Raw genomic sequence first — 9,624 nt, forward strand, 5'->3', positions numbered from 1 at the left:
AATATGAAACCCCCTTTGCCACTCACACCCATAGTTAAGACCCTCCTCAGAGGAATTGGCGTACGAGCTGAGATTACTAATCAAGGAACAAGGACCTTGAACTCATATCTGTACTGAAACCTGGCCAACTGAAACCTGGATGGAGATGAAAACCTTACAAAACTGTCAATACAGTGAGCTGCTTTTTACGGTTTGTTTGTTTTGCAGTATTGAATCTACTTTTAGGGCAGATTGCTGCTTTGATCTGATAATCCTGAATAGGCCATTTAGTTATGTAAGTATTAAGCTGATCCCTCATTCGAATAGAAGGTGTTTGAGTTGGTGAGCCCCCCAACCTTGAATGTTTTAGAGGTTCACATAGGAGGCTGCCTACATGGGGAAGCTAAGTGTTCTTAGCTTACATGCATACAGTGCTAACTGTATGACAGGTACTATTGTTTGAGAGAACTGTTTTGTTTTATATATATGGTTTGAGATCTCACTCTCCTAAAAAATGTCACTTGTTCTTACAGATAAGGATAAATATGTGTATCTGTTTGTAGTCTTGCTGACAGGAAATTTAGAGCTGAGCCCTGAGAAGCTGAAAGAGCTGTTTTCTCCCAAGCCATGGACATGGCAATGCTGCTTTGAGGTCCATGAGATAGTTGGCAGCCTTCTAAGCACTGTGAGACGGAAGGTCCCTTCAAACGGGCAGGGTGATGGTGAGGTTCCTTCAGGGCCATTTTAGTCAGTGGACATGGACTCAGGGGAGCCAGAGCAGGGAGGAAAGATGGTGGTGGATACCTCCGGGAGATCATGACAGACTGACTGCACAACAATTAGAAACAATGTGAGTATTAGATATTAATGCAAGCCCAGTTTTCAATTTCAGACTGTCAAAGCTTGCAATATACCAGTTAAAATTTATATAAATATATGCTCCCCAAAATTTGTTTTTTGAAAGAATACACAGCAAACCAGCACAGACTATCTCTGGATAATAGGATTAAGGGTGCTTATGAATTCTTTTTTGTACTTTTGCTTTTGAGTATTTTCTATTTTCAGCAGAGTACATGTACGAGTTGCACAATTTTTTCTAAATAACTAAAAATTATTCCAGAGGAGGGAAACAAAAGACTATATGCTACATTTCAGTTAAGATCAACACCTACTCTGTTTTATGCTTGTGTGACAGCTTTTGAAGAGCATGTGAAAACATCTTTTACTTTTTGAAATATCCTTAGTTAAGACAATTTCCATTCATTAAGACCAGATTATCTGGAGCAACAGCATTTGGGTGTGTGCTGATAATTTGGTAAACATAGTCTTTTACAGTCACTTGGGACTTGGTCTGTTTATCTGTTCTTTGGGGGAAATAATAGAGCTGTGATTGGAGGACTTATCCTGGTAAACAGGTCTTCAGGTCACTGAGGTTACTTGTTTGGTCCTGTTTGCTATATATTTAACACCCCTCTAAGTCTCCAGAATTCTGCAGAGCAGTCACAGGAAGAATAAATAAGACATCTGTTCTTCAAGTTTGCTCTGGTAGAAGATCATGGAGTCTTAAAGAAGGACCTTCTTATTTAAGTACATATAGAGTGGCCAAATATCTTTGACTGCTCAATTTTAGATATTGTCAGGCCATTTGTCTTGAAAAATACAGTTTAAAAGTAGGGGTCTTTGGGGAATTCCCTGGCAGTCCAGTGGTTAGGACTCTGAGCTTCCACTGCAGGGGGCATGGGTTTAATCCCTGGTTGGGGAAGTAAGATCCTGCAAGCCACGTGGCCAAAAAAAAATAGGGGACTTCATACTTTAAACGAGTGAATGGGATGATATGTGAAATATATCTCAATAAGCTGTTTTACAAGAGGAGGCTAGGGCTTCCCTGGTGGCACAGTGGTTAAGAATCCACCTGCCAATGCAGGGGACACAGGTTCGATCCCTGGTCCGGGAAGATACCACATGCCGCGGAGCAACTAAGCCTGTTCACCACAACTACTGAGCCTGTGCTCTAGAGCCTGTGAGCCACAACTACTGGGCCCACGTGCCACAACTACTGAAGCCCACGCACCTAGAGCCCGTGCTCCGCAACCAGAGAAGCCACTGCAATGAGAAGCCCACAACAAAGAGTAGCCCTCGCTAGCCACAGCTAGAGAGGGCCCGCACACAGCAACAGACACCCAACGCAGCCAAAAATGAATAAATAAAATAAATAAATTTATAAAAATAAATAAATAAAAGAGGAGGCTAGAACACAGGGTGATGTATCAGAAAACTTTAAAAAACACAATACACTGAACTCAATAATTATTGCTGAATAAATTAATAAATGAATAATAGCCTAAAAAGAGAGAAACATTTAATCAACCTATTTTTTAAATTAAGTATAATATGTATAATTCAGAATTTAGATCATTGGTAAAAATGTAAGAAACCCAAGCCCTAAACTTTTGACTACTGGAAGAAAGTCTCCACATACAAACCGTAAAATTACAATTAATTTGTAGCATTATAGTGAGTACCAAGAAAAAAGTAGAAGGGAATCAGATCTAGAGATGTAAATATAAATCAAGTTGTGAGGGCAATTTTTAAGATCTGAGAATGGTGTATGTGTTAGCCAGCCTACAAGATGATCCCCAGTGATTCCCACTTCCTGGTATTCACATAATCCCCCGCCCCCAAGCCCCTTAATGTTAGAGTTGTTCTACATGACCAGTAGCATATGGCAGAAGTGATGGTTTGTCACATCCAAGGCTAAGTCATAAAAGACAGTGTAGCTTCTATGTCCCCCTCCCTACCAACTCTCTCAGGTAATTTGCTCTGGAGGAAATGAGCTGCTGTGTCATGAGCCCTACAGAGAGGACCCTGTAGTGAGGAAATGAGGCCTCCTGCTAATGGCCACATGAGTGAGCTTACAAGCAGATCCCCCAGGTAAGGCAAGCCTTCAGATGACTGCAGCCCCAGCTGACAGCTTAACTGCAACTTCACGAGGGACCCTGAGCCACAACCGCCTGGCTAAGCTCCTCCTGGATTCCTGAGTGTCAGAAACTGTGTTGGATAATAAGTGCTTGTTGTTTTAAATAAACTAAATTTGGGGGTAATTTATTATTCAGCAATAGGTAAATAAAGTAGAGAATAAGAGAACTGAGAAACATGTAGAAATCCCAGACTTATATAACATTATAGCCTTTTCTAGATAACATAGAACTGGTGAAATTCTGTTCACCTCGTGCCTTCTATCCTATTATTTCCTTCTTCTCCAAAAGATTTCAACATGCTTGACTGGAAGATTTCACTCGCCTGTGGAAATGTTTTTCTAATTGCATAATGAAAGTCTGTAGAAAATTTAGATTTACTTTAAGTTGGTCATGGTTTTTCTTTATAAATATTAATGTTCTAGTCTTAAATACTAGATGTACTTTTCTTATAATAACCATAAAATTCATTACGTAAGAAACATTATTTTATATTTAGGTCTAAAAGAGAAGAGTTGACAAATTTTAAGATTGTTTTTCCATCATAGAATTTTCTTTTTTTTTTCTAACTTTTTTTTTAATTGAAGTATAGTTGATTTACAATGTTGTGTTAATTTCAGGTATATGGCAAAGTGATTCAGTTATACATGTACATATATGTAGTTACACATATATATGTAGGTTATTAGAAGATACTGAATATAGTTCCCTGTGCTATATAGTAGGTGCTTGATGTTTATCTTTTTTTATATATAGTAGTGTGTATCTGTTAATCCCAAACTAGAATTTTCTTATTCTTATTATGATTTTGACAATAGATAATTTTTCATTTGAGTCAAACTAGATTGTAGAGGATGGTATCTCCTTTGTAGAAGTATAAGCTGAAAAATATGTAAAGGTGTTGCTGTCCACTGTCGGATAAAATGAATTCAGTCTTGGAAAAAGCTATTCTTATTAAAGAAAGAAAAAAAGAATTTACTTTCTTTTGCTGATTTAACAATGCCAATTTATTACAATGAATATCTCAAAATAAAAATGTGTGTGATGAGTGACGGTATTTATGGATCATCTCCCCAGTCTCTCTTTTCTTCCCCACCATTTATATGGTTATTGAGTGACTCTTGGCAACCAAGTTCACCAAACAACACCCTTTGGCCCAAGTTGATTGTGCCAACGTGAACATCTGCTAATCCTGGAAATCTGGAATTGTGAATGGGGTGGGGAGATGAGAAAGGATTGGGATCGATTTAGTTTTTCTCAGGATGGCTGAATCTGTGACATATAAACTTGGCTGCTGTCTGTGGCCATGTAACATGAAGCAGCGGAAGACTGTTGGCTGAGAGAGAGGTAATGAATCAGAAGTACAGAGACGAGTATACATAGGAGTCGAGAGAATATTTCCAGCTCCATCCTCATCCTTAGGTTCCTCAAAATACCCCTGGTGTTCGTCTAATATATTCCTCTTTTTTGTTAACTCAGGTGGGTTTCTGTTACTTGAAAATAAAAGTTCTAGTACAGAAATAATGCGATATATTCTAAGGATTAATTAAGGAAATCAGGAAAGATTTAACTACACAGCTGTTGATCACAGCATTGAAAACACTAAACACAGCAGAAACTAACACAACATTGTAATCAACTATACCCCAATAAAAGTTTTAAAAAAAGAAAAAGAGACCAGATTTGTGGTTATCAGAGGCAGGGTGTGGGGGGATAATTGGTTGAAGGTAGTCAAATTCCAGTTATAAAATAAATAAGTACTAGGGATGTAATGTACAAGATGGTAAATATAATTAATGCTGCTGTATGTTACATATGAAAGTTGTTAAAAGAGTAAATCTGAAGATTTCTCATCACAAGGAAAAAAAGATTTTCCTATTTCATTAATGTTGGATCTATATGAGATGATGGATGTTCACTAAACTTTCCGTGATAATCATTTCATGGTGTATGTAAGTCAAATCATTATGCTGTACACCTTAAACTTATACAGTGCTACATGTCAATTATGTCCCAATAAAACTAGAAGAAATTTTTTTAAAAAAACACTAAACATTTAACAGAAACAGATTAGTACCTCTATAATGTACCCAATATAAATCATGTTGTAGGGTAATATTAGGATAAGATTATGTGTTTATGATACATGCTAATGAAAAAAGTAAGTTTGGGAAGGTTATATCATATTTAATCACATTTTTGTTTCTATAGACATACGAGAAATTATGACATTGTATAAACTAAAATGTCAGTAGTGGTTCTCTCTGGTAGAATTGCAAAATTTTTATTTCCCCTCCTTTTTAAAAATCTCATTATCAAAAAGGAATTTGCGGACTTCCCTGGTGGCGCAGCGGTTGAGAGTCTGCCTGCAGATGCAGGGGACACGGGTTCGTGCCCCGGTCCGGGAAGATCCCACATGCCGCAGAGCGGCTGGGCCCGTGAGCCATGGCCACTGAGCCTGCGCGTCCAGAGCCTGTGCTCCACAACGGGAGTAGGCCACAACAGTGAGAGGCCCGCGTACCACAAGAAACAAGAACAAAAACAAAAAAAAGGAATTTGCATTTCTTGTGCATTGAGAAGAAAGTTTTACACCAAAAGAAGAATTAAAATAACATGTGGAATGTTTGTCAGTCCACAAGTTAAGCAAAACTAAAAGCTGTAAAAGTTTAAAAAGAGTGAGAGCTCAGCAGTAGTCTAATATCAATTGAAATAATACCATGGTCATAAGAATGTGAAACAAGAAAAACAAAAACAAAAAACCTCCTGCAAGTGCATTACAGTTTGATTGTCATAGTTATATTGTATAGATAAGCAAGAGGTTTATCACAACTAATTGGATAAACAATATGTGGTTTGTAAGGCTCACTTATTCTCTGTGGGCAACTAGCCACTGTCTGTAATCTCACTCATTCAATAACTATTTAATTCAAGGTATAATTCCAACAGATAATAAACATACCCTGGAGGGATGAAGTATGCTAAAATCTAAGCACACAGTAATATACTGTCATTTATATTTAAAGCAGATGGTTGAAAATCACCGAAAAGAAAACATTCAATGGAAAAGTAGAAAATGATCAGATTGCATATTGAAAATATTTTTGCAGAAACAGATTAACTAAACCATGATTCATTCAAATATAAAACATCAAAGTCAAACTCTCTCTCTAAATACCTGCATGGCATCTCACCCTTTCTAACCTGTTTTATACCAGAGAACTTTAATCACAAGATGCAGTTGGCAGTATTTCAGAAATGCTGTTCAACAGTGCAAAAGCCTTTCTTTGGAAACTAGGATTAGCTTACGGCAAATATGGGTATGTAAAAGTAGGCACTGAGTTATGCAATATTTATGCAAGTGGAATTCTTCCAATATTTTCTGGAAGAGAGGTACTTTTCAATAATGCCATTCTGTAGACCAACATCTTAGAGAAAGTGCTTATGAGTATGCTTTTTTTTTTAAATGAGTGTTCTTAAGAATAAAAAGGCAAGAAAGTGTGAGAGCAAGATAAATCTCAATTTTTAAGTAACTGATGACTAATTTCAATAAAGTTTATTTAGAAATAAAATAAGCTCAGGATATATTTTATATGTAAGTTCTCTCCACTACCTTTTATCCATTTATTAAATTCTGAAAAAAATTGCTCAGATTTACAAGCTTCTAACCTCTCTCCTTCAGTTCACAATAGCAAGCTTGTGTGTCAGGAACGAACTATCTCCACCTACATCATGTGTGCAGTAAGCCCTCTCCATCACTGTCTCCATCTCTTCACTGTGTATTACCTATTTTCATCTTGAGCCTCTTCAGTCTGATCCCTGATCTGATGGTAGAATTGAACTATATGTCCCCTCCCACCATTATACATAGCCCTAAACTCCTATTTTCCTATGTTTCTTTTTTTTTTTTTGCGATACGCGGGCCTCTCACTGTTGTGGCCTCTCCCGTTGCGGAGCACAGGCTCCGGATGCGCAGGCTCAGCGGCCATGGCTCACGGGCCCAGCCGCTACGCGGCATGTGGGATCTTCCCGGATGGGGGCACGAACCCGTGTCCCCTGCATCGGCAGGCGGACTCTCAACCACTGTGCCACCAGGGAAGCCCCTATGTTTCCATTTTTTATTAGTTTTTTCTTTTTCCTCTTGACTCCTGAAATCTGATCATTATCTGAAATTCAGTCTAGAGCCATTGGTTATCTCTTCAAAAGTCTTCTTTTAGAGAACTTATTCACTCTCAAGTTTTCAACTCTCAATTTGATTCCTAAATCCTAGTCCCAACTGCCAGCTGGGTATTACCATTAAATTATGACCTCATCTAGAATAGAACTCATCATCTCGCTCTCTAAGGTCACTATTCTCATTCTTCATTATTGTATTACTGAGTTCTAACAATTCTTTCATAGAGTCTCTGAAATCCATCTCTCGATTTCAGTTTACAATTACCTTTCTTAGGCCATGGCCTTATCATCACATTGATTTCTCCCTGCCTGGTGTCTGACATTGGGTCTCTCAAAAGAAAAGCTAAGATAGGCTTGCATATTAGCAGTTTATGTGGGCAGTGATCCCAAGAAGCATGATTAAGAGGCTGAGGGAGTGGGACAAAGAAGGAGGGAGAGCCAGTCCAAAGATGCCTTATTGAATTGGCCCCCACTGTGAGTAACTGATGCCAGGTCTCACCAGGATCTTCTAGTGAGCCTTATGAAATGCATCTCTGGAAATCCACTGGGAGATGAAAGGAGGAAATATTTATTTATAAGATCCTGTCCCCCATTGATTAAAGATGGCTCTGCTGGCAATAACTCCCCTGTACTTCCTGATTGTACATGCATGAGACTATGCATTTCTACTGGCCTTCGAGAAGCTCTGGGCAGGAAGTAGTAGGTAACCGGCAGGAGCTTACATGAGTTTTGTCCAGTTATAGGTCTTTTGTCCAAGACCTATAAGATGTGGCACAGAGGGAAATGAGTGGCTTATAAAAGGCATATGATGTATCTTATTATTTAATTTGCCATGTGTATGTCTCTTGTCTCTTCAACAGGACTCTAAATGTCTCGGTGGCATATACCCGATCAGTAGGGAATTTTACCAACAAATACTACTGCTACTTCCAGGCTCTTCCACCAATATTGATGCCAAAGTACCCCCTGCCACACACACACACACACACACACACACACACACACACACACACACACACACAAAGTTTTTAAAGTTTGTATTTCGAATTGGTTTTTTCATGATATCACTGTGCTCCTATTATCTGGTTTCCTTAAGACCATAGAACATCTATGTAGGAAGTCTGGCTAATTTAGCAACATAGCCTCTGGCTAAAGAAATATACAAAGGGAGTGGGCTGTCTAAAGTTGGAATGCTGGACTCATTATCCTTCACATTCCAGCCAACTAGCCTAGTAACTTAAGTAACTAACCTAGTAACTTAAGGTTAGTTTTCATCACATTTTCTTATTTTTACATCCTACAGCTTAGACAGATATTTTTTGCATTCTCTAATCTAGTCCATCAAGATGGGTTGGAAGACTTTAGCTGTTATAATGATCTCAAACTATGTTTATGTCCTACATAAATAGAGTTTATTTCTAAAATGTTCTAAAAATGAAAAGTGAGAAGACAAATTCACCTTTTTAGCCTCTGGGTACAATATAACATCCATAGAATTTATCAAGCCCTTTACTTACTTGTCAGTGGTTTTCAAATGTTGAAGACAAGTTAGCAGAATACCTCTCCTAGAGGAAGTCTGAGGAGTTCTTCTGACCTGAAATAAATGTCCTTAACATTTTTAAGGGAGAAAAATTCAAGAATTTGAAAAATGTATTCATTCACTTAACAAATATTCATCGAGGTTGTTGTGAAAAAGCACTACAGTAGTCCCCCCTTATCCACTTTTGCTTCTCACAGTTTCAGTTACCTGCAGGCAACCGTGGTCCAAAAATATTAAATGGAAAATTCCAGAAATATATAATGTATACATTTTAAATTGTGCGCCGTTCAGCGTAGCATGATGAAATCTCGTGCCATCCTTCTCCGTTGTGCCTGGGATGTGAACCACCCTTTTTCTGTACATCCCACCCATTAGTCATTTAGTAGCCCTCTGGGTAGCAGTATTGTGTCCTAGTAACCCTTATTTTACTTAATAATGACCCCAAAGAGCAAGACAATGCTGACAATTCAGATATTCTCTTACTGTGCCTAATTTAGAAATTAAACTTTATCATAGGTATGGATATACAGGAAAAAACCTAGTAGTATAGGTGGGGTGCAGCACTACCTGTGGTTTCAGGCATCCACTGGGGACGTATGGGCCATACCTGCCATGGATAAGGGGGACTACTTCACTTCAAAACCTAGTTTTAATCGCTTCAAAACCTAGTGTTTATTGTTCTACTTATAAAAAATTAACTATACTCTCTGCAAAATAAATAAACAAACAAAAAACTTAGAAACATAAAAGCACCTGTAATCATACCACTCAAAGAGAAACACTATTAATCTCTTATGGATGTCTAGTGCTTCTGTGGTGGAGTCCTCTAGAAAATGCTTTCATGGGAACAAATAGAAGGTTAAAAAAATTCAAGAATCTCTATTCCAGTAGACTCCATGTTTTCCCATCATCAGGATTATGTTTTACTCTCCATGGTATCTACCCCAAGGGCTGACA

Source organism: Grampus griseus (assembly GCF_964374135.1).
Source record: "Grampus griseus genome assembly, chromosome: 3".
Classification (NCBI taxonomy): Eukaryota; Metazoa; Chordata; class Mammalia; order Artiodactyla; family Delphinidae; genus Grampus; species Grampus griseus.